This window comes from Manis javanica, chromosome 3, assembly GCF_040802235.1.
Source record: "Manis javanica isolate MJ-LG chromosome 3, MJ_LKY, whole genome shotgun sequence".
Lineage (NCBI taxonomy): Eukaryota > Metazoa > Chordata > Mammalia > Pholidota > Manidae > Manis > Manis javanica.
The window spans coordinates 59,340,600-59,367,378 of record NC_133158.1 but is presented as its reverse complement, the minus strand read 5'-3'; the positions used below and the strand labels follow the sequence as shown (position 1 = coordinate 59,367,378).

General features: G+C 39.8%; 1 protein-coding gene and 1 long non-coding RNA gene across 3 annotated transcripts in view; one reads left to right on the top strand and one right to left on the bottom strand.

The window, feature by feature from the left end:
• Positions 1-13,335: 13,335 nt before the first annotated feature.
• The window catches only part of CASR (calcium sensing receptor), an 86,365-nt gene continuing 72,921 nt past the window's right edge, over positions 13,336-26,779 (top strand). Inside the window, exon 1 of one of the 2 annotated variants that reach the window (XM_017676781.3) lies at positions 13,336-13,581. The gene's annotated coding sequence lies outside the window, so the exon portion shown is untranslated. The other variant, XM_037013166.2, reaches the window with a different exon arrangement.
• Positions 14,261-26,779, bottom strand: part of LOC140848391 (uncharacterized) — a 128,176-nt gene continuing 115,657 nt past the window's right edge. Inside the window, exons 2-3 of the long non-coding RNA XR_012129176.1 lie at positions 18,054-18,144; positions 14,261-16,006 (exon numbers count right to left, since the gene is read on the bottom strand). This is a non-coding gene — a long non-coding RNA (uncharacterized lncRNA). The remainder of the gene's footprint in view (positions 16,007-18,053; positions 18,145-26,779) is intronic.

Here is a 26,779-nt window from a genome sequence, read left to right as displayed (position 1 = left end):
CCTAACGTAAGGGATTTGGAGCATGTAGGGGTGGAAAAATCACCCTGGAGTTGTCAGATGAACCTGATCCAGATAAACTACTCTGTGCTTAGATGAAAACAGATAGTGATGTGAATAAAAGCACATTTTGAGTACTGTTTGAAACAGTGGCACATAAATGCATCCTATACCTGGAGAAAGGCCCTTACAATAATAAGAGATAACTTGTGAAAAAACCAAACCTAAACATCTGGGCTGTGAAAAATATAGAAAACATTCAGTCAGTGGATCCACATTTTCCCTCTCACCATAGTCTGGAAAATAAGCCATTATAGCCTTGGGGTTCCAGGAACTTAGGAGTCATAAATGACAGGAAAGGGCCATCCATTGTCTTCCTGGAGCTCAGGGCCTGGCATTTACAATCAAATCTCTGCACCACCAGGTGCATGGTCTCGGGCAGGGAGTTTAACCTTACTCTGGGCTCAGTTTCCTCATGCGTAAAATGTGAATAATAATGGGTCTTCCAGTGGTTTTTTTTTTTACTACTTAATATACGATAGGCATTATAATTTTATAATATATCGTATTTTTAAGCACCCAGCTCAATGATGAGCACATATGAGGTATCCAATAAATGTTTTATTGTTTGATTAGCTGTGCTTTTATTATTGGGGCCACTCTCCAATAGTGAGCATGAATCTCTGGGATAAATGGGCAGGTGGTCTCTGCAGCCCTACAGAGGCTTTCAGAGGTCTGGCAGTAGGTCTGCAAAGAGTAACCCAGAAGCACTGTAAGACACATGAGCCCAGCTAAAGCCCCCTAACAGGGGAAGGAAAAGACTTCTTCCTTGTACTGGCCCAAGTGCCTCCCCTGATGTATTTATCTTCCACCTTCCTAGGTAGACATGGTCACAGAAGCACTGAGCAATTTGAATCATCTTTATTTAAATTAATAAATATAAAGCACTGGCTAATACTCAGGAACATTCTTAGTCAAACTTAGCTTAAAGGGTAACTCAAGTTGGCCAGAGAGGTTTTGCCAACACCTACTTAACACACGAGGTTGCCTGACATTAGTTTTACAAAGCAGGATACCGGCCTGGTCCCAAGCCCCACACCTGATCTGGAAACCCTCTTGCCTGACTAGACGTCTAACTCACACCGTGGTGGTCTTCAGTCAGCTTGCATGCTTTAACGTCCCCAGGGGAGCAGCAGAAGCCACCTTCTCTATTCTGTCATCCGCTCCACCTCTCCCAGTTGAGAAATGCCATATCACAAACAGTCAGGGGAGGGTGGGGGCCTGTCTGCAAGGCTACCACCTCTGGCTGCTTTTCTGAGTGTTTAATGGATGCTTCAGGTCTGCAGGGAACTCTGCTCATGGGGCACTGGTCCCTGGGGTAGAAGGAGGCTGGTAGAGGAGGCACCCTCTAATTTCATTCAGTCCCAGACCAGTCTGTGACATGGAATAAGAAGGGATTTTTGGGAAGGAGAGAGACATTCTGCAGTTAACTGAAAGGATAAAGTTCATCCTAGAAATTCCGATGGAAAATTTGAGACCTAATAATCAACAGACCATTCAAAGTTCAAGTAGATATGCTTTTACCACAGAAATAAATATAAGGCCAGAATTTTTCTTCTCAAAAGAGCCTGAGCCGTTATTTGGAAAGGAAGTCTAATATTTATAACTATGGTTTTCTTAGTAATCAGCTGGTAATGATTTTAAAAATAGATAATTGAGACAGAACTAAAGACTCAGATATATAAGCTTGGTATACAGCACAGTTAAAGTCAATAGTATGAAAGTGGAATGGTTAATTGTAGGTTCACGACTGTGGGGATAAGACAGAAAAAAAATCGGTTATTTCCTGAAAGCTGAAGTCTAGGCTCGCTGTTTAATCCCAGACCGCATTATCCTGATAAATAAGGAAGTTAAGCTTATTAACAGGAGCTTAATAAGATTGTAGCCTCCTGAAGACACTGGCAGCCTTCCTCTCCAGCAGTAAACTGCGGTGAACGACGCGGGGTCATTTCCTGCCCTGTCCTTGACTACCGGCCACAGCCTGTGGACATGGCCGACCAGGGCAGGGAGCCACATGATTCATCTGTCTTTCCCCACATGGCTATGAGGGCAGCACCATTTCACAGGAAAGCACCAGTTTGTTTTATTTTGTCTAATGTGGTTCTGGGACAGCACAAGCTGTCCCTATTCTGAGGCTGGGGAATTTGATTTCCTCTCTTGCCGGTGGAAATGGGCTCAGCATATAACCCTATTTCACCACAGAACCTGACTGCTAACACTAACATAAGGTGGCAGGCCTGAGGCCCTCCCTGGGCCACTGCATACAGAGCGTGCGTGAATCCTATTCACCGACCCGGGGCTACACAGCTCTCAGCAGCCCTGCCAACCACAGGCAGGCCATGTGTGATTAAATCAACCATATATTTCCTCAGTTCAAAGATGCGTATGAATTTTTCACTAGGAGAGGAAAGCACATTATTATTTTAACAGTTGGCACCAGAATTCCACTGAGGAAATAGAACGACCCGTTCTAGCAACAGTGATGTCCATTCATTTTGATGCTCTTTTCAGTGCTGCTGTCAAATTCCCCTCTGTAATCCCTAACTCCTCAGTCAGGGTCTAGTACAGACAACCACCTGGTAGGCCTGAAGCCTGGAGGCTTCAGGAAGAAGGGTGGTTCCTGTGGGGAACGAAGCACAGGGGTGAGAGGACCACCGTTGCTAAAGGGAACAGTAGAAAGGCCAGCTGCAGCCTGGACACACTCAGAGACGTGGAGAAACCCTGCAGATGAGGGGGCAGGGAATGGGCAAACAGAGAGATAGTAGAGGGCCTTGGGACTGCTATATGGAAAGGGCTTTTCAAGTGGTAGACATTTGTTTATTTAATACATCTGTGATGATAATTCATGTATAACTGACAACCCTGACATCCTTGCAAAATGTAATCTCCGAAGTACTTTCCATGTTAATAATACATTATCTTCATAAGCATCATTTTCAATGATGTCATAATAGTCTTGAGCAATTTGCCATGGTTTATTTTGAATTTCTCTATTATTATGGACTTCTAAATAAATTAAAAATTTTAGCTTTTAAAGATGGTGATGCTCTGAATATTATTATATATAAAGTTTTAATCATCATAGGATAATTTCCTCATGAGACACTACCAGTAATGGAATTTACCAGGTCAAATGGTATGAAATTTTTGAACTTTTGATAAATATTTGGTAAAGTAGTTTCTACTTCCATCAGTGCTGATGGAAATCAATGCTTTCTGTACACAAGAGATGTACTCTTTTAAGTTCCATTTATTCTTCGGAGGGAAATGTTCTTAAGACTGATAGGTATATTTAGAGACTACACTCTTCAAGGTAAAATTGCTAAGTCAAAAGGTATGCATATTTGAACTTTCAGTAGATGATGCCCAATTGTCCTCCAAATAGTCTATACCATTTAAACTGCCATCAACCATAAATGAAAATACTCGTTCTTCTCATGGTCTGCAACCAGGGGAACTATAATATTTAAAATAACTATTTGTTGGTTAAGTTGATGGTCAAAAATATCTTCTTGTTTTAGTTTGCATTTCTACAACTACTCAGAAAACTAATCATCTTTTTGTATTATTAGCTATTTGTATTTTTTCATCTGTGAATTTTCTGTTCACATATCTTGCCCATTATTCTATTAATCATTCATATTTTACTTATTTATAAAAGATTCATAGAAGTCCTCTAAATATTACCAAAATATATTGCCTATTATATACATTGCAAATATTTCCTGTCTTCTTTGTTTTTAATGCCTTTTATTGTACAGAATTTTAAGTTTGTATATAGTCAGATCCATCTGTCTTTCTCTTTTGGTACCTGCATTTTTTATCTAGCTTAGGAGGGTAATACCAATCACAAGATTATAAAAATATTCTCAGAAGTTTTATTCTAATAATTTTTTTTAATATTTAGCTATTTAATCTATATGGAATTTAGCTTTGTGTATGTTGTGAGGTATGATTTTATTTTTCCAAAAAAGATGAGCAATTGTCCATTATCACAAACTAAATCCATAGTCTTCCTGGATCTAGTTTTACATTCTCTAATTATTAATTTTATAATAAGTCTTATCCTGATAAATTCCTTGACATTTTTCCTGTTTTAAAATTTTGTTGATTTTTCTTGTGTATTTACTTTCCCAGATGAACTTTAAATCATCTTGAAAAAGATTCATTTTTTAAAAAGCAGTTAATTTTTCATTGAGTTTACACTGAATTTATATATTAATTTGGGGATAAATAATACCTTGGTAATGCTATTCAATCTTACTGTGCATAAAATAGCATCATTTACCATTTATTTATTTGTTGGACTACTTCTTTATTTCTTCTATTTTTATTGATATCTTCAAATTTTTCACTTTGTCTTGATTAGTTTTTTAAATAACAGCTTTATTGAAATACAGTTCACATACCATAAAATTCATCCTTTTAAGTGTATAATTCAGTGGTATTTAGCAAATGAATAGAGTTGTGGGTTGATTACCACTTCCTAATTTCAGATTTTTATCACCCCTAATAGATACTCTATGCCCATTGACAGTCACTCCCCATTCTCTTCCTCCCCCTAACTCCTGGCAACTACTAATCTACTTTCTGTCTTATCGATTTTCCTATACTGGACATTTCATGTAAGTTCAATTATACAATATGTGACCATTTCTGTCCAGCATCTTTCACTTTACCTAACAATTTCAATATTCATCTATGTTGTAAAATGTTATCAGAACTTTACTCCTTTCTGTGGCCACTGATATTCTATTATACGGAAATACCACATTTTGTTTATCCATTCAACAGTTGATGGATATTTGGGTTCCACTTTTGGCTACTATGATAATGCTGCTATGAATATTAGTGTACAAGTTTTTGGTGGACATATGTTTTCAATTTTCTTGGTATTTAATTAAGATATATGTATATATACTTATACCTATATATACCTGGAATTACTGGGTCATGTGATAATTCTGCAACATTTTGAGGAACTGCCAAACTGTTTCCAAAATGATTGCATCCCATTTTACATTCCTACCAGGAATTTATGAGGATCCCAATTTCTTGACTTCCTCACCAACACTTGTTATTGCCCATCTTTTTTATTATACCCATCTTGGTTAGTATGAAGTTGTATCTCATTGTGGTCATGATTTGCATTTCCCAAATGACTGATGATATTGAAGATCTTTGCATGTGCTTATTGAACATTAGCTCCTACATTTTCTTCTAAGAGCTTTACAGTTTTAGCTCTTATAGTTAGGTCTATGATGTATGTTAATTTTTGTAAATGATGTGAGCTGGGGATCTACCTTTATTCTTTTGCATGTTCATTCTTTGGCATATTCATCTACCTTCATTCTCTTCCATCCTATTTTCTCAGCATCATTTGTTGACAACACTATTCTTTTCCCCATTGAATGGTCTTGGCATACTTGTCAAAAATCAGTTAGTTATAGATTCATTTCTGGACTCTCCATTCTAGTCCATTGATCTATGTGTCCATCCTTATACCAGTACTACACAATCTTAATGACTGTAGCTTTGTAGAAAGTTTGAAATCAAGAAATGTGAGTCCTCAACTTTGTTCTTCTTTTTCAAGATTATTTTGGCTATTCTAGGTGCCTTGCAATTCTATATGAATTTTAGAATCAAAGTCATCTGGGAATCTGATAGGGATTATACTAATCTGTAAACCAATTTGGGGAGTATTGCTATCTTAATAATATTTGCTCTTCTAATTCATGAACATGAGACATCTTTCCATGTACTGAGGTTTTCTTTATTTCTATTAACTATGTTTTGTCATCTTCAGAATATAAGTCTTGGACTTGTTCTGTTAAAATTAGTGTTAAGTATTTCATTTTTTGATCCTGTTGAATAATAGATTTTTTCTTAATTTCATTTTCACATTGTTCATTGTTAAAAGAAACACACTTGATTTTATATATTGATCCTATATTCTGCAACCTTGCTGAACTCATTTATCCATTCTTATAATTTTTTGTAGATTTCTTAATATTTTCTATATACAAGATCATGTCACAAAAATAGTTTTACTTCTTTTTTTCCTATCTGGCTTTTTATTTCTTTTTCTTGCCTAACTGCCCTTGCTAGAACCTCCAGAACAGTGCTGAATAGAAATGGTGAGAATAGGCATACTTGTCTTGTTCTTATCTGAAGGAGAAAACATCCAGTATTTCACCTTTATGAACGATGGTAGCTGTGGATTTTTCAAAGCTGGGACTTGAAGCCTATAGAATTTAGAAGTCCCCCTTTAATAATAATTTTTAAAAACCTTCTCAAACTCTTCCAAAAATAGAAGAAGAAGGAAAACTTCCAAATTTATTTGACCAAGCACAACCTACAGAATGGGAGAAAATACTTGCAAATCATATATCTGAAAAGAGGTTGCTATCTAAAACATACAAAGAATTAACGCAACTCAATAGCAAAAAAACAATCCAATTTAAAATGGGCAGAAGAACTGAAAGCACATTTTTTCAAAAAAGATATAGAAATGTTCAACAGGTACATGAAAAGTTGCTGAACATCACTAATCATCAGGGAGATGCAAATCAAAACCACAATGCATTATTACCTTATACTTGTCAGAATGGCTGTTATAAAAAAGAGCAGAGATAATAAGTGTTGGAGAGGATGTAGAGAAAACAGAACCTTGTGCACCGTTGATAGGAATGTAAAGTGGTGCAGCTACTATGGAAGCAGTATGAAAGGTCCTCAAAAAATTAAAAATAGAAGTACCATTTGATACAACAATTCCACTTCTGAATACATGTCCAAAGGAAATGCAATCACTGTCTTGAAAAGGTATCTGCACCTCCACATTCACTGCATCATCATTTACAAGAACCAAGACATGGAAACAATGAAAATGTCAGTCAGTGGAAGAATAGATAAAGATGTGGTATACATACACAATGGAGTTTTATTCAGCCATAAAAAAGAAGGAATTTTTTTTGTGTGATAACATGGATAAATCTTCAGGGAATTATGCTTAGTGAAGTAAGCCAAACCAAAAAAGACAAATACTGTATGATCTCACTTATACATGGAATGTTTTTTAAAATGAACACACAGATACAGCAAACAGATTGGCAGCTGCCAGAGGTTGGGGAAGGGTGGTTGAGTGAAATAGGGGAAGGTTGTCAAAAGCTACAAACTTCCAGTTATAAGATAAGTAAGTTCTGGGAATGTAATGTACAGCACGGTGACTTGAGTTAATAATTCTGTATCGTATATTTGAAAATTGCTGAGAGCGTAGTTCTTAGAAGTTCTCATCACAAGAAAAATTTTGTAACTATGCCAGGTGATAGATGTTAACTAAACTTACTGTGATGATCATTTCACAACATATATATATAATTTCATCTTGTTGTAGACCTTAAACTAATACAGTGTTATAAGCTAATTTTATCTTAATAAAACTGGGAAAATAATTAAATTAATTTTAAAAATTAAAAAATGCAACATTGTGAATACTAAAAAAATAAAGAACTACAGTGAATATATAGTAGCATGATAAAGAAATCACCACAGCCTTAGAGTTAGGTCCCTTTATTTAACTCCCAACATCTCTGTATTCACAAGGGCCATACAGCTGAAGGACCCCGATGCTTAAACTTTATTAGCTTCAAGGTATAAAGCTTCTGCATTTATGTTAAAATAAGTATACTTTATTTTAAAAATACAGGTGGAAGGATATTCCTTGACTACAATCTTACTGTGCATCAAAACTGTGACATAGCAAATAAAAATGAGTCAGCTTAGGGAAGTAATATTCTAAATTTACCATATGCATTGGTCCAATCAGTTCTGGGAGCCCAGAGTGAAAGGGAACATTGGCAAAGCAGAGGGCATACTAAGGAAAGCAGACAATATTATGAAAGTCTCTAAAACCTGGCATATGAGGAACCACTGGAAGAACTGAAGCGCTTGACTTTGGGAAGGGAGTGCTGCCGGGGCAGAGCTGAGGACTCATCATATACGAAAAGGAGACTTATGCTGTATTGTTTTAGAGGAAGGGAGTATGAGCTGCGAGAAGATTTCAGCTCAATTTAAATCAATTCAACAGTGTGGCGCCTATTATGTGCCAAGAACTATTTTGGGCATTGGGAATAAAACTGATCAAAATGGACAAAATTCTCACAGAGTTTACATTTTTTAAGAGATATAGATAATAACACACAAATATATGTCAGGTGATGAAGTTATGATGTATCCTAAGAAAAATACAGCAAAGTATCAGTAACAGTTAAGAATGAAATTTTAAAAGGATGCAAAATACAAGTGCATCAAAAAGCATCAAATACCTAGGTATAAATCTAGCAAAATATATGTAATACTTATACACAGAAAACTACAGATCATTAGTGAGAGAAATTAAAGAAGACTTAAATAAGTAGAAGAATGTGCTGTGTTTGTAGATTGGAAGTCTAAATATAAGGATGTCAATTTCTTTCAAATTGATCTATAGATTCCATGTAAATCCAGTAGAAATTTTGGAGAGGGATGTGTGTGTGTGTGTGTGTGTGTGTGTGTGTGTGTGTGTGTGTGTGTGTGTGTGTGTGAACTGACCAGATTCTAAAAATGTATATAGAATGCAAAAGGCCAACAGGAACCAAGATGATCTTAGAGGAGAATAAAGTTAGAGAATTTGCTGCAGCAGATTTCAAAACTTACTATAAAGCCACAGTAAATAAGACATTGTGGTATTTTGGCAGAAGAACAGACAAATCGGCCAATGAGACACAGTAGAGAGTCCAGAAACAGAGCCATATATGGGTACGTTATGACAAAGGTGACACACAGAACAGGAGGGAAAGGTCGATCTTTTCAATGTATCAATTGGATTCATTGGACTATTCAACTGACTTATTCAAATGAATAATCATTGGAAAAAAATGAAAGTTAACCAGCCAAAAATCAATTCCAGGAGTATTGTAGATTTTAGTGTAAAAGGCAAAACAGTAGGTCTTCTAGAAGATAACATTAAGGAATATATTCATGATCTCGTATAGACAAAGACTTTTTAAGCAGGACCAAGACATATTATCCATAAAGCAAAGACAGATAAACTGTACTACATTAAAAATAAGAACTTTTGTTTATGGAAAGGCACTACTAAGAGAAAGAAAAGGCAAACCACAGCATTGGAAGATATTTTTAATATCAATAATTGACAAAGAATCCAGAACTTAAAAGGTATTCATATGGTTAGCACTAGAAGATACTGCCAACTTTCCAAAGTGATCCTACCAATTTATATTTCCACCAGCAGTAAATGAGAGTTCTTATTTATCTTATTAATCCAGTAATCCTACTCCAATATATTGCCCAACAGAAATGCAAGGACATGTATACCCAGAAATATGCACAAGAATGTTGATGGCAGTTATTCATAATACCTCAAAACTGGAAGCAACTCAAATGACAGCCAATAGTAAAATGGATCAATAAACTGTGATACGGTCATGATAGAATATTATATGGCAATGAAAAGGAACAAGCTACTACACAATATGGTTGGAGCCCATAAACTGTGAATGGAAGAAGCTACACATGAAAGAGAATTACTGAATGATTACATTAATATAAATATTAAAAAATTGCTGTTATAAGCTGGGATAGTGATTATTCTCTGGGGATTTTACAGAATGGAAAAGTATGAATGCTGGTCAAATTATCCATATTTCTAAAAATAAGTTATACTTCAATAAATGTGTTAATTAAAACAAAAAGATGGGCTCCATTTGAATTTCTTGGAGCATCCTGAAAGTGGGTAGGGTAAAAGGGGACATGGGCGAGTGTAAGAAAACCCTACAAGAATATGGCAGGAGACAGGCAACCCAGGAGGAAAGGCAGCCAATAAGAAATTAATGATAGCTGGATTCTCTAGCTGTTTTTAAATTACAGAGTATTTAATATTCACTTTTAAGTGTTTTCTGTGCTGCCATTTGCTCCAACCTCTCTGGTCCCGTTGCCCCCTCCAATATGATTGCTCTCAAACCACCAATAAAGTTTACAACACCCCAAACAAATAGTAAAGCAGAATAAAGAAATAGTGATAAATTGGGATGAAAGAGGCACAATGCCATTAGAGGATAGGAATCTCAGACGAGTGCATCCCTGCAAAGGTAGCACTTAAATAGGAGGTAAAAGAAGAGGGGAAAGGGCGCTGCAGACTGGGAAAAATAAATGCAAAGAGTCCTAGGCAGGATTTTTTGGGCACAATCAAAGACCAACAAGGAAACCAGTATGTATGGAGCTAAGAAAGATTGTAGGAGATGAGATCAAAGACAGAGCTAGGGACTAAATGATGCTGGCCCTTATGGGTCATGGATTTTACAGCATTTTACTTTGAGTGAGCTAAGAAGCCATGGTAGACAAGGTTTTGAACAGAAAAATGACACAATCCAACTTGTTTTAAATGTATTGCTCCAGTTGCTGTGGGAAGAATAGACTGTAGAGAGACAAGGGTAGACACAGGAGCAGTTAGGATGTTTTCTAAAAGAATGATGATGCTGGCTTGAATGGGGCTGATAGTGGTGGAGTTGGGGAAAAAAGGTTGATTCTGAATGTATTTTGAAATTAGAGCCAACAAGACTTGCAAATGGATAAGATCAGGGGTATGAGGGAAAGACGGACATCAGGATGCCCCAGGAAAGAACTTTCTAATCCGAATAGCTGTCTGACAATCGAATGAGCTTTCCCTGAATGGAATTATTCTAGTGGAGGCAGTTAATCCTTCCATAGGCCAATCTGAATGCTCTTCTCCCACTAGTTTACCTGCCAGATAAGATCCTAAGAGGATTCCTGCCCTTAAAGCAATGGGCCCAGATGACTCTTTAGGATGACTCATGTGCCAAATATTCCAGAACTTTAAGGCAGTCAGAACATGGTTCTTGTACAACATGAATTTTTAGGCCACACAGCCGCAAAGTAAATTTCCTGCACCAAAGTAATTTTTGAATTGCTGTGCACCTTTTTCACTACACATGCATTTTTATACAGGTCAAAATGCATCAAAGTGATGGCAGGGGCAGCTGCTTTGCGCTAAGCAGACACCACACAAAGTGAAGCCTGGGACTGGGAGATGCAGAATGTGGAAGGAAGGGGGAACAGCCCATCTTCTTGGCCCTTGGGGACGGTGATGAATAAAGGGTACAACAGAAGAAAGTGTAATTAGAGAGTAAATGATTGAGCACCCTAACATTTTCAAATCCCCCAAAATGTCTCTTTCAAAGCAGTTGCCTTGAGAATAATCTGCTAGTGCTCCATAAATTATACAATTGTCACAGTGGTGCTGCTATTGCTCAAAGCTCACTTGGAACATTTCTTTGGGATTTGTCCTTAAAAGGAGTTAATGTTAACTTACTACAAATCCAGGCTCTCCAGTGATCAAAGCTCCTTGGGAAACTTTGCTGTCAAGAATCTAAGATTCTCCTGGTTGGCAGGAACTTTAAAGCTTCTAGCCTATCTAGTGTTTAACCTCCTGTGACAAGCAGGCATCTCCACTCTGCTCCAACCCCTGGAGTGGAGGGAATATGGTTAACACCCACAAGGCAGTTCTTCTGCATCTTCCCAGACAGCTCTGATTGTCAGAGTATTTTCATTCATTTTGAACTGAAACTTCTAAACCATACCTTCCATCCACTGGTCATAATTGAGTATGGGGCAGTATTTCTCAGATGCCAGAGATTTGTGTACCACCTCTACCATTTTGCCATATTTACCATCCAAATATCACTGGTCCTATTTCTGTCCAATTATCCAATTTCCTTCTTTAAGTAAACTTACCTTAAATGGAAACCACATCACCTTGTAAGTAGAAAAGCTCTACTAATTAGAAATTAACAGCCTAAGGAATAATATTTGAAGGAAGAGAAAGTGATTACATGAAATTCTACTTTGGAACAGTTGCCTATCAAAGGTGCTGAGCCTGAGGCAGGTCCCCTAGGTGTAAAAACAAAGCACCACCGAAATGAGATCTCTTCCTTGACATAATCCAAAGGATCAAGAGAATTGAAAAGGGCATAACTTTTTTCACCATGCAGTCCACTGTGTTTTAACATTATTGTCTGTGTACTACCCAAACTATCTCTTGTACCTCAAGTGGGAAATGTGCACACTGGGCCCCCTGGAAAAATGTTCAAGCACCTAGGCTATGGTCAAAATGATGAGATTCATGCCTCTGCCACCTCCTGCCCCTGGATCCTATATACCTTAACCTCTGTAAGCTTCAGTTTCTTGTCTTTAAAATAGGAGTAATAATAGTTTTGCAGAGTGACACTTTCTTAAAGATAAGTGAACATTATGCCCAGGTGTAAACTGATCATTGGAGAGTATTAACTCAGCCTAAAAATGCAGCTTCATTCAGCTTTGGGGCTGAATTAATTCAGCCTTTGGGCACCAATGAGGCTGTGCATGTAGCCAACTAAAATCTCTAAGACATTTTGATCTGCACTGCTCCGGGGCCAAATCCCCCACTGTGAATTTTTATTGCTGGGTATTTGGGCCTGAGGGAGGACTTGGCATTTTTTCTTACCAACTAGATTCTACCCTTCACTTTAACCTGGTGCTTGAACATTTGCTCAACTCCCTCTGGCATTTGAGAGGAAGTAAGTCAAATGTGCAGAACTGGCTATGATGAGGATGTCTTTGAGATTCTAGATGTAAGTCTGTGCTCCTTTGAAGCAAGAAAATGGAAAGTTTTTGCTGAGTATCTAGTATGTATCAGACACTTCATTCGAATACCTCATTTAATACTCCAAGAATCCCACCCCAATTTTATAGAGAAGGAATCTGCATTTTTACTTGAAGTTGTTAAGCATAGTAACTATGCAATATTTTTACCCTTTTGGTTTAATATTATTTTGTAAACACTTTATCATGTTGCTTGATTTTCCTTTTTTCTTTATAAATACTGCCTCTTGTTCTTAAAACATCTTGAGACACTCGTGCCTTGATGTTTTTCATTTTAATGATTGTGTAATATCTCATTAAGTTACACTACCATGATTTATTTAATCAATTTCCTATTGTTGACAGTTTGGCTTTGTTTACTTTTTGTGGGTTTTTTAAATTATTGTTTTCTGTAATAAATGATCCTGCTACGAACTTCTGCACGAGTATTATTTTGTTCTGGAAATTTCCCAAGAATGTTGCATCAAAGGGGATAACATTTTTCGTGGCTTTTTATAGTGGCTAGGAATTTGCCAACCCCAAAAAGAATGTGTTGTATGAAAAAAACGGTTTTCCACCAAAAAATTAAATTTCCATTTATTCATAAAATATTCGAGCGCCTGATAGGTGGCGGGCGCCACGCCAGGGGCTGGAGACTGGGATGAGCGAGGCAGGCCGGATCCCGGACTCGAAGGAGCGCCCGTTCGGGTGGGTAAGGGAAACACCGCGCTACAGGTGCCTGCCGCTGGCCAGGAACGACCGCGAGCGGTCTGCGAGCACAGAGATCTCGCAGCGAGGACAGCGCCCAGCCTGAGTCCCGCAGAATGAGTAAGAGTTTTGGCACGGGGGATATACTTATTTTACCGTGACTCTCTGGCCTTTAGTCAGCAAACAGAGGCCCACTCGGCACGGAGAACGTTGGCGGAGCCCTAAGTCCCCTATTGCTTAGGCCTTTTTCCTTCTCGGAGAAGGAGGAGGGAAGGGGGTCTCTCCGGCCGCAGGAGCAGGCAGAGGGTCAGGGAACTCCTGGCGCAGCACCGGAGAGGACCCGAGCGCCGGGTCCCCGGGAACCAGACCCAAAGCGCAGCCCTCGGTGGGGGGCAGACGCGCCCTCCGCGCCGGGCGCTAGGAGTTCGCTCCGCTCGATCTGGGCAGGAAGACGGTGAGGGAACCGGGGCTGCCCGGGGTGCAGGCTCAGGGAGCAGCCCGCGAGCGGGCTCCGAGGGGAGCTGGGCTCGGCGGTCGGGGACCGCGAAGGGACCAGCGGGCGGGGAGCGGGCGAGGGGCGGAGCTCCGAGGCCGGGGCCGCGGCGGCCGCCCAGAGGGGCTGCGGGGCTGCCGAGGCCGGCCCCGCGAGCGGCGCCTCTCCGGGACCGTGACCTTGGCGCCGGGAGTGGGGCCCGCTAGCCGTCCCGAGCCCAGCCTCGAGCCCATCGTCGTGGAGACCGGAGTCGACGGGCCTGCGCTGCACCTGGTGAGGGAGCCCAGGCCGGTGCGCCAGGTAGGTCCAGGGGCCGCGAGGAGGTCTGGCGGAAAGCGCGCCGATGGAGGACGGGCAGTGGCTGCGCCTGGGGGTCGCGGGCTCGGGGCCAGAGGACAGACGTACGCCGGAGCAGCTCAGCCCAGGGAACCCTGCGTGCGCGACCAGGCAACCAGACTAAAGGCTTCGCGGGCGCAGGACCGGACTGTTCGGTTACCCCAGAAGGGGCGGCGGATCGCCCTCGCCGAGGAAGGCAGCGCGCACCGAGACGCAGGCTGCGGGCAGCGCCTTGTGCCTGCGCCTGGTTTCTGTCGGTGGCTCGGCCAGGAAGAACCCCCTTCCTGTGTGTGAGCGAGGGAATGGGCAGTTTTCTAGCGCGTTCCCATGTGGGAGGGCACGGCGTCAGCATCCAGCGCCTGGGCCGCGAGTCCTCTCCCAGGATCCTTGACCCGAGCTTCCAGCTGCCTTGGGAACCTTGCCCCAGTGGCACCCAATTAGGGTCGTGCCTGATTACCAGCTGCCGTGTTTCTTGGGGAGAAAAAAAATACCAGATTGATGCAGTCTTACATTATTTTTTTAATTATTCAAAATTATAACATCAAACGGGTAACACATGCACATGGTTTTAAAAACTCGACTCAAAAGTTTATCTTTTAGAAAAATGCCTGTGCTAGCATTTGTGTCCATTTATACCTCCCCTGTGGTTTTACCCATATCTTCTGCTCTTCTTACAAGTTTCGTCCCCTACTTTTAATACTTTATTCCACCTCCTGCCTAATGAAAGTACCCGAAGAAAATGACGTCACCGCCACTACCTGCATCCCTCCATCTCCAGTGTGCCCCACTGACTCTGGCACTGATGTCTTCACAGTGTCTCGCTGGGGTGGCCCCTGGAGTAGGAAGCCTACTACCAAGAGACAGGGCATTTCGTTTAGTTGCCTTAACTCTCTCAGAGATTCAAAGAAAGCAGTATTTGGGGAAGAGTCTGTGAGGAATTACATTTTGTCTGCTCTTTCTCCTAAACTGGACTTTCCAAGTGCAATTTAAGTACAGTCCAGTACTGAGGGGAATTAATGAAGAACACTTCCTAAAATGCTCTAAATTTCCAGAAATTAACACCTCACTAGTTCCTATTCCTGAAAGCAGAACTTTTCCAATTACACCTTTCCATGCCTCCCCCTCCTCCACCCAGGACCAGCAGAGTGGTGCACATAGGATTCTTCCTCTGTAAGGGCCTCAGAGGATGGATGCTTTATACTTGTGAAGGGGCTTAGGAACATAGATTTATGGCAGATAAGTGGGAAAAGATGTAGAAGAAGATGTTAGAGGGGAACCAAGTAGTAGGAAGGGAGGAGTGGGCCCACACTCGGGTGGAGAAGAATCCTGGAGCACAGAGCGCGGTTATTTAGGAGCAACCCGGAGAGAGACCACATGTGTGGCTTACTACCTGCCAACAGTAAACACAATCAATTCTTTTCCAAGGCTGTGTCTAGGCAAAGCTAAAACATACTGAGGAGTGGAAAACATTGGCAAATAAACCCATTTTAATCTACATGATAAAGTAGAAGAGGTTTAAAGTATTGTTACTGAATTAATAGATTTTTTTAGTTGTTCAGAATGTTTAAAATAACCTAATAGCTACTCCAGTCACCACATTTTCCTTTATTTTCTTTATTGTTTCCTGTTGCATGACCTTGACCTGGATTCCGCACGTGTTGGAAAGTTCAGGTTGGTTTGAAGCTGTCACTTCTAAGATGCATTTTTTAATTGGGTCTGGAAGGGGAGAGGAATAGAAAGTAAGGACTGAGCCTTGTGAAAGGGTAGGGAAATAATGAAGAGGAATGGGTTGAGGATCAGCCTGAGTCTGGCAAGAAATTGGATATAATTCTTAAGAGAACAGGGCAATTAGTGAGTAAGGGGTGAAGGAATCATTCATTCATTGAAAATATTTACAGAGTGTCTGGTTATGTGACAGTCACTGAGAAAAAATTATGAATAAAACCTGATCTCCTGGATCTTATAGATGCTTTGGGAAGGTAACCATTAGTAAACTAAGCATGGAACATGTATTCACAAACAAAGATAAGCTCTGAAGAAAATTCTTTGAGAGTGTATACCGACTGTACTGCAAGACAAGGGAAGGCTTTCCTGAGGAGGTTTCCCTTGAGCTGAGACTCGAGGATAGGTCAGAATTTGGGGATATATATGGTTTTGAGGTAGGACCAGAACGTTTCAGTTAGGAATTGCATTTAGCTGCCAGTAATCAAGTCTGGCTGCCATGTAGTGTTGTACAATGTGACATGTGTACACATGTAGAACTGGTGTGTCTGAAAATTTGGGGAAAGGATGTTTTGTCATCACAATATCACTTGTGCTGTCATGAGTTGGTCATGGTTTTCCACCGCTGCTATTCTTGCTTTTAAATTAAATGTTTAAATTAATTTTATTCTTATCAGTCTATCTAATTGTGCACAATAAAACATGTGCATTGTGCTTCAGATGTGAGCCGCCCATATACCCATTGCTAAAGGAGATATGTATGTCATTCCCATACCACGTTTGGCTTGTACTGTGACAGCCCATTATCACTGAGTACGCTCCCAGATGAAAACAAGTGTGGCATGTGGACAACAGTATCTTCTCTCCATCCTTATCCGCTGCTGTAATTGGGAGGATGCCCAAAAATTTTAGTCACCCTAAAGCTCCATGTACCTCTTCAGAGTTTCATATATAGTCCTTCAGTAAATAAAAAATTACTAATTGTGCTGATACTGTAAGTAAAAGTAATATCAGTCTCACAATACAGTGGCACAAGTGCTCTGACCAAGCAATATATATCATGTGCAAACAAATATTTTCATTCATTTGACAATATTTACAGTAAACCTATAAGCCCAGCACTGTGCTAGATACTATGGGTAAATCAGAGTAGTAAGACACAGTCCTAGCATTTACGAAATTCACAGAAGTCTAAGAGGGGGGAGTCAAACTCATCCATGTAAGGATAGGACAGTATTGTGTTGCTATAATAGAAGCTTAACTGGCGCACAGTGATGCACAGGAAGGGAGTGGTCAGTTCTGCGACAGAGAGGAGGGATTGAGAAAAGATTCTTGGAGGAATCAACACTTGAGTTGAATCTTGAAAGATGAGACATCCCACAAGATAGACAAATGGGAGAGGGCATTATAGAGGAGGGATTCATGTGGAAAACAAACAAAATCAGAGGCATGGAAACAGCATGTCAAGGGTCAGGACCTGCAGGTAGCTCAAAGAGCTAAAGCCTGAAGAGCAATGTGGGGCTCCTAGAAATGAGGCTGGCATGGTGAGCATGCCAGGCCACAGAGAACCCACATGCCATCACCTGGGTAGGATAGTGGCTAAAATATGCACTGTAGGTCATACAGATCCACATTTGTGTCACAGCTCTTTTTAGCTGTTGGGCATTGGTCAAGTAACTTAGCTTCAATAAGTAATGGTAATGAGGGTATACCTCCCTCACTGGGTTGCTGCAAGAGTTGGGACAAGTCATGTAGTACCTGGCATCAATTATGCACCCAGTTATTCTTGGATACTATTGTCATTATTTATCCTTGGGCAAACAGCACCACGGGAGGGTTTTAAATAGAGGAGTGACTTAGTGAGCAATTTTCTTTAGAACATAATCATTCTGGCTTTGTGTGGATTCTGGTTAAAGGGGAAGAAGTCTGGAGCAAAGAAACTGCAAGAGATTATAACCATCCAGGTGATGGTGATGAAGGCTTGAACCGTGGTGGCCACAGTAGTGGCCATGCAAAAAAATGAGCCAGATGCTGGAGATACCTGTGAGGTAGACTCCTCGGCACTCAGTCACTCATCTGACATGGGAGTGGGATTCTGGTCTGTCATCCTTTGGTTCTGTCATCCAAGTGATCTTGGAATAAACAAAAGGAAGCCAGATAACAAGCAGGACTGTGAATAAAGTATCTAGGAAGTGCTTACATGCAGAGGACTTAATAACTGATACCGAAAAAGCTGTCTAATTCAGAAAACCCCTTGACGACTTCTATAACATGAAATAGGATCAGGTAGGCTTAATCTATTACAAATAAAATTCATCCTTGCTCAATCTGTCCCATGTCCAAGAGGCTTTTAGACTCTTTTTTTTGCCACTTCATTTTTTTGCCACTGTCATAAAGGGGCACATATATAATCCTCACTCATTCCTGGTGGTTTGGGTTCAACTCTTGCCTGACACTGACTGAATTTTTCTCCTCTTTTCTTATGTGTCCTCCCTCAATCCAATAAGCACTGGCTGAGATGCCATTATTAAAGCCAGTGGGAATTAGAGGATTTAGGTGGTCCCTATTTTATAGTGCAGTGTAGTTTTGATTAGCCACATCATCCATTCACAAAGTGGGAAATAATCCAGACGTGCATGGTAGTGTTTGTTTTTGAGTTGCTGGGATCCCCCAAATATGGATCCTGAAAAATGCTTGTTGAATGTAGTCCTGTTGGATTAGTTGCTTCAACAACTATATCATTACTTGAAGCCACAAAAATGCACAGACATTATAATTAGGTAGGGCCAAGGAGTGAGGTGGTAAAGTGTGAAATGAGGAAAAATAAGGTCTGCCTCCATCGTGGACAGTCTAGAGTCTGGATGAAAGTGGACTTCTATCTCTAACCTTAGGCAGCATATTTAACCTCTCTGGTGGATATTCCTGTGATTTCTGAAAAACTGAGGTAATGTCTCCTCCAGAGGGTGGTTGTGAGGTTTAAATAAGCTATATGGAAAGTGCCCAACACAATGCCTGGCATATGGCCCATATCCTTTGGCTCAGCTCATCTCTGAGGTCTTACCTTACATTGAAAAAGCAGGAAGAATGATTTCTTAGGTTAATAACCTGAATTAATTGGATTTCATGTGTTTCTCATCTATAATTGATTTTTATTTCCTCCTGGGAACCAGAGTGGAAAACTGTTTTTTTCCTCCAACCCTCAGGGAGTGTTTATCAGTGATGACAGGGACAAAGGTAATATGATACCTGCAGAGAGGAAACTAATTTTAGATATTCTTTCAACAAACCTTTCACATACATACAAGCAAAATTACTAATGAATAGAAAAATGGAGTAACTTGACTTCTTTCTCCCATGTTTTTAGTTGGTAGAGTTCCTAACAAGCATGATTCTTGTTTAGTTATTTTTCATGTAGAAAGAAAAAAGCAGGCTCAAAGATATTGTTATTGTCCCCCTGCCCAAATAATTGTAAGCTCTTTATCCTTAGGGAAAAAAATCATGTTTTTATTCTCTCAATAAGATGATGGCTGAAAGAATTATCATATCCCTCACATAGTCTTCCTAAGTATTCTATAACTTGATATGTTTAGCTCAGGAAGCATCAGCTGAGCTCCAACTGCATGTTGGGCGTTGAGCGGGCACTGTGCACTTCGAGACACTAGCCGTGGTACCCAGGTCTCCATGGTGGTGGTCCTTGAGGAAGAGGAAGGGTAGGGAGTTGGGCACCAGCCGGTCTGAGAGAGCTGGTAGGAGAGGAACTATCAGGCCAAGGTTATCTACCACAGCTTCACATGCCCTGTCCACCAGATCCTGGACTCCTTCAGGTCAGGATGAAGGTCTGCTCATCCCTATGCCCCCAGCTTCCACCCAAGAGAGCCCTTCTGTACTAAATGTTTGCCCATGGAGAGAACAGGAAAAGTGGTAGTGAGGACCAGATGGGCTTCTCTTTCTGCACTCTTGAAAATAAATATTCCGGTAAAGTTTCATTGTATGTAATTGTCAGCCAATTTCACCTCATCTTTAGAGAGGTGGCCCATATAGTGGTTAAAACCTGGACTTTGAAATCAGACTGCCTGGGCTTGTGTCCCAGCACTACAGCTCACTAGTTGTGTGACCTTGGACAAGTACCTCTCTGTGCCCCAGTTTCCTTATCTATAAACGAGGGTTATTAATATTGCCTACCTCATTGTTTTTTTTAATTGAGGTATAACTGACATATAACATTGTATTAGTTTCAGGTGTGCAACATAATGATTCAGTGTTTGTATGTATAGTAAATGATCACCACAATAAGTCTAGTTATCATCTATCACCAGAGTTACAAAATTTTTCTTGTAATGAGAACTTCTAAGGTCTACTCAATTAGTAGAGACTTTCAAATATGCAGTACAGTATTATTAACTTTAGTCACCATGCTGTACATTCTATCTTCAGGACTTATTTATTTTATAACTGAAAATTTTTACCTTTTGACCCCCTTAACCCATTTCATCCACCTGATTTTGCCTGCTCATCAGCTGTTAAAAGATATAAATGATCTAATACACATTGTCCAAGCTCACCAAGCAGACAGCATGTCTTATTCAGTGTCAAAACTCCAGAATCCAGCATGGTGCCTGGTACACTGGAGCAGATGAATGAACTGAACACAGTCCAATATGTAGACTGGCATAGCCACCAGTGGTTGACAAAGAACTTCCTATTATTAACTCATTTGATCCTCAGAACATCCAAGAGATAAACAAGAGGCTGGGCAGGATAGGTATCATCATCTCTATTTCACCAATGAGGGCAATGAAAGGTGGAATGACTTGCCAGGGAAAGCATGATTTCAAATGACAGGTTGGATTAATGCTCCTGATCCCATGCATTTCTAGCCCTCTTTCTTCCCACTATCTGGTTGTGTCTTGATCTTATTCAGGTTTCCTGGAACTCAAAGGATATCCACCACCAAAAATGAACACACATAGCTTATATAGCTTTCTGAAGAAATGAGTTTCTTACCATAAATATACTCAAATGGTAACTTCAAGTTAAAAGTTAAACTTGAAGTTTGAAAATTTCTGTTTTGGGATTTGGGGAGGAAAGCAGAGTATATTTTATGGGAATGAGTAAGTTCTAAGTGTGAAATAGAGAATCATGAAAATATTGATAGATTTTATTACATAAACACTTAAAATACTTATATATGTAAGTCATAATTAAAAGGAAAATAAACTTTAAAACATTATAGCAAGTATACCAAAAGGTTAAAAGTTTCACTATCCTAAGGAGCTTACAGAATTTAATAGGAGGAACATTAAGACCATGTTTCAAAAAAGGGGTCAAAGGGTGTAACAGTTTTCAAATGAGGAAGTACACAGTTGGTGAGCATATAAAAATATTGTAGCTTTACTTGAATAAAAGAAACAAGAATTTTAAAAATAATATACCAGTTTGTTTCTCAAGAACACTAAAGACTTGAAAGATAATGCTGGCAGAGTGGGATGAAACAGTGATCCTTATAACAGCATCTGGAAAACAATTGCGTTAAAATTGTTTATAGCCCTTGACCAAGGATTTCAATTTCTGGGACCCTATCCTAAAGAATCATCAGAAATACAGTTAAATACTTATACCCAAAGATGTTCTTCACAGTGTTCCTTTGTAAAAGTGGAACACTAGAAACACCTGTATGTCCAATAATAAGGGAAGGGTTAAACAAATGACAGTGGAGGTGAAGCAGCATGGACCATCAGCTAAAAGGGTGGATTCTGGAGTCTTACCACCTGGGTTCAAATCTTGGCTCTGCCATGTAGTAGCCCTGTGACCTTGGAAACCTATCTGTGCCTCACTTTCTCAATACATACAGTAGGCATGATGAAACTGCTGCCTACAGAGGGTTGTCTTGTGGCTTAAATGAATCAATATAGGTTCACAATTCCAAAATCCTCAAAGCTCTAAAAACCTACATGTTTTTTTGTAATTTTATACCAGCAAGCCAGGATTGAACTGACATAACTTTTTCCACTTGCACTATAACCATATTTATGACTACAGTCAATCTTAATCCTTTTCCATAGTTTTACTTTCCTTGCAGAATCTCTAAAGTTCTGCACATGTGCAAAGATTAATTTTGAAGTCAAAGCCAACTGACATCACATGTGTCTACTTTGAACTAATCTTTTGGCCAAGAAACTTATCCAAATCCTGCAGCCCAGGGCTTTCAAACTTTAAGGTCAGAGGTACTTTTAGCATGTAGATTGCCAGGCTCCGCCTCCAGAAAGTCTAGTAAGTAGGTCTCTCTAGTAGGGTATTTGGGGTGGAGCCAAATGTCTGTAGTTCCTAAGAGCTCTCAAGGAGGTGCTGCTGCTGCTGATTCGTGGAACACACAGAGGTATTCCTGCTCTAATCCACCCCTTCTTTAATTTTTATCACCACTTACACTGTAACTTTTTTGTTTGACCATTTTCATTTCTGGAAGTCTTCAACTTGTTTTTTATAGTATCATTTTCCTAGCCTCTCATTTCTATCCTGTGCTTTTATTTCCAGGAGCAGTAATATAATACTATAATCTATCACTTGCTAAGCACTTATTATGTACAAGTAACTATTACTGCTTTATTCATATCTTCATTTTTGCAACTCTGAAAGGAAGGTATTATCCTCATTTTAGAGTTGAGAAAACTGAGGTGCTAGGACTCCTAGTCAGCGGGAGGGACAAATCCTCTTGGCCCCTAAGCGAAGCTTTTTCCCCTTCACATGGTGGTGTGTTACCAGGGCCCCAGCTGACGCGCCTTCTCAGTCCTGCCTCAGCTGCCGACTCCTGCTGAGTCCCCAGTCTGGAATCCCTTCTCTTCTCGTTACCCATCCAGGTCCCATGCAGGCCCTCTACGCCAGAAGCTTTCCCAGCTATGCTTTCCCACAGCCCACACCCCACTGCATCTTTTGTCCTTACCTGGCCATTTATCATGTGCGCTTGCGTTTGTGTACCGAGGGACTCTGTGTTCCTAACGGGATTCGGAACTCCTTGGAGCAGGGCCTGCCTCTTGCACCTCTGGGCTTCCCTCAGAATAGCCATGGCAGGGACTGGTTGCTTCCCCTACCCCACTTCCAGCTCTTCTCCTTTCTTATCCCCCTATCCCTACCTTGTCCTTTTCTAAGTTGGTGAAATCAAGCTATACCAACAAGAAGGCAAATAATAGGCCAGCTTTAAACCTTCTTAATCCCCTTGCCTACACTGCAGCTGCGGGTGGTTTGCTAGTCGCCCTGTTTCCCGCAGTGCCCTGAGAAGGCGCTTACCCACGAAGCCCTGCCCTTGGCGGAGAAGCCCCAGCAATGCCCCATAACCCTAGGTTCTTCTTGAGGGTTTCTAGACACCCCTCTCTTCCTTCTATATTTACTCAAATTCCATTTCCGTTATTTTACTTCCCAGTTTCACTCAGCAAACTTGTCTTCATTCACGTATATGTCAACCTCTCACCCGCCCACTCCCAGCTTGTGTATCACAGAGCTACTTCCCCTCAGTGAGGTGTTAGGGCCAGTATGGCGGGACACATTCATTTGCTCTGTACACTCTGGTTGTTTTCTCCCTCCCCTCCCCCCACTTCCGCCCTCCTCCTCCTTGAGGTCATTACAGCTTTTGTAGCTTGGGCGGCATTATCAACCCAGCTTATACATCTCAGGGCTCCCAATCTTCCTTTTGTAGTTTCCCAAAACTTGTCATTATCTCCCTATAAGGGGTCAGCAGAACAGCTGGACAGAAGCATGAGATTTCCCAGGGTGCTTTCATTTCCTCCCTGCCCATTAGTAGGAGAAAGCGCTGGTTGTGTGTGTGTTACAGCCTAAGGCAGCTACACGGTTACATGGACACAACCACTAGTACATAATGTTAGAGTCGTTTAGCTTCATTGTTCAAAAGGCTTTTTTCTGACTCACATTTATGAGCCAGCTTTACGGTGGTCCTGATGCTGTCCTTCCCTGTCTCCTATCACCTGAATTCCTTGCTCTTTGGTACCTCATTCCATGTGCTCTTAGTAGCTTCCACAGTGAAACCCTAGGGAAATCATTCTGGGGAATGTTTTCTGCTGTTTCATTGGTACTTAGAGTGTATCAGGCACTGTGATAAGCATTTTTATACCTCGTTTTTTTAATCTTATCAAAAACTTTAGTTAGGTGGTAACCCAGTATAATGGGGAATCTGAAGTTTAATGAAGTTAAGTGACTGGACTGAGGTCTCATGGCTAGTAAGTAGAACATCCTATAATCCAACCTAGGTCACGTAATTCAAAGTCCATAGTCTAAAATTAGTTTCTCAGAGCTTTCATCTGTCCTTCAAAAAGTATAATGATTTTGCAAAAAGCCCTCTCATAGACCACTATTACAGTATAAATATATATACCCTTTCTGGAGGGCAGTTTAGAAATGCTTATTAAATGCTCTTAAAATGTTCTTATCCTTTAATCTAACAATTCCCATACCCAAATCTATGCTAAGAGAATAATTATTAATACGTGCAAAGGTTTAACCAAAAGGAAGTTCAGAGCAGCAATATTCATAATATGAAAAATTTGAAACAGTTTCCATGTCCAACAGAAGGGAACTGGTTAAACTAAGTATGATACACAAAAACAGTGAAATACCAGGTAGTAATTATAAATTAATTTGGAAAAAAGAATATTTAAGACATAGAAATGTGTTCATAATATAGTAATATACTATAGGCATTCAGATTAAATACAGTTTTGTAAAAACAGATACTACAAAATAGACTCAAAGAGAAAGGATAATAGAGCTAGAGGTAGAGATATATATAAAATATGTAAGTATATATAAAATATGTAGAGTTGTGAGATTGAGGGGATAGTGTTAAGACTAATTTTTATTTTCTTCTTTTATCTGTTTCATAATGTTAAGACTAATTTTTATTTTCTTCTTTTATCTGTTTCACTGTGTAATAATTACTTTTAAATTGACTTTGAAGTTTTCTTGGGAAAATGTCTGCATGTTGTTTGAAGATGTAGAGCCTTTGGACATTCCTTATGTTGGTATTTTATGCTAACAACTTCCCAGATCTTTCTTTTTGCCCAGCTACCTGCCAAGCTAAGCTGCGCAGCTGATGGTCTGTGCTGGAAATATTTGCATGAAGCTGAGCCCTTGTCTGGCATTTTATATCCTTGGGTGGTTCAAGTGGGAGATTTGTTGCTTTTTTTGATCCAAATCCTTTTTCTGATCTAAACTAACTAAATCCTCTCCACCTCCCTTCTGCTGCCAGGTTTTTGTGAACACCAGCAGCCCTTATTTTTTACTCTGGAGCAGTAGGTATTTTTCCTTGCTGTCACTCAAACTGTGAAGGAAATTTCACACTTTCTTTAAAAAATTAAAAGATCTTTGACCATTGTTTATATTTACCAGTGCTCTCATGTTTATAATTTCCCCCACCAACAAGCATTTCCACAGATGCCAAGTTCTATCTCCTTAATCTCTTTAATAACTTTTTTTCCTTAGTGCAGGTTTTCATTAGACTTTTCTCTTTAACCCAGTGTGCTTTGGTTTCCTGAGCAACTGCCCCTTGCTGCTGATGACATCCTCACATCCACCTCCTATACTCATCACATGGCTTCCCATTCTTTCAAGCCTCAAAATGTCTTTGAAAACTGTCTGCATTCTTACTTCAGCTTTTCTTTCTGCTCTGATTGTTTTGATCATCTCTCTGCTGGCTCCCTTCACTGACTGCTTTGCATTCCCCATTTCTGTTTCTAGAAGGTCCACCTATCTGTCGCTCATCTATTTATATTCTCCATTCAGCTGGTAATCTTTAGTCTAATTGTTTCAGCCCTTGATTTGGGCCCTCCTGAGGCATTTCGGAAGTTCCACCACTTGGACTCCAGAAAGGGTGCAGAGCTTTCTGACCCTTGCCTTTTTCTTTTAGGGCATAATCAAGTGTAGAAGGAACAGTTTAACCTCAAAAAATATAGTACTAAAATTAGGAATCCCTCTATAAAAAAAACAAAATATTGGTTTTTAAAAAAGCAAGTAATCTTTGAAAAGAGCAAAAATCCCAGACAAGCCAAAAAAAAAAACAATTCATGACACAGCATTTCCATTTCTAGGAATGAATCATAAGGAAATAATCAGATAATATTAAAGAGATATTTGAAACTAGGTTAACTGAAATGCTGTTCATAATAGTAAAAAAATATAAAATATCTGAAATTCCCAGCAATAGATGATTGGCTATGTAACTTTTGACTCATATACCATGAACCACTATGAAGTCATTAAGTATGATTATTATGTATTTATTACTGTAAATACAGATTGTTAAGAAAAAAAGTTTGCACACCAGAATGTATAATATGATCCTATTGCTGTAAAATTTTACATGTATGTGTGTATATAGTCACCAACAGGAGGTTTCCTGGAGATGGACTTTTTGGGTGATTTTCAATTTTCTGTTTTTTATTTCTTCTTCATACTTTTCTACATTGCTTATATATTTTACAGTTAGCATGTATTGTTTTCTAAACCAAAAAAAAAATCTGTTTTTTCTTAGTAAATTACATAACTAACTTCAATTTTGTATCGTTCATTTTATATTTTCTAACATATTACTATGAAAATACCATTATTTGCCCGACTTCTGATTATGGAATGTCATTCATACTAGAGGTAATATGTAATGTATGATTTAAAGAATTATAAGAAAATGTGTATCTGTGTGTCCATAATCCAGCTTAAGAAAATTAATTATTTGGAACCCTTTGTGCCTCTAATCAAGTGCATCCT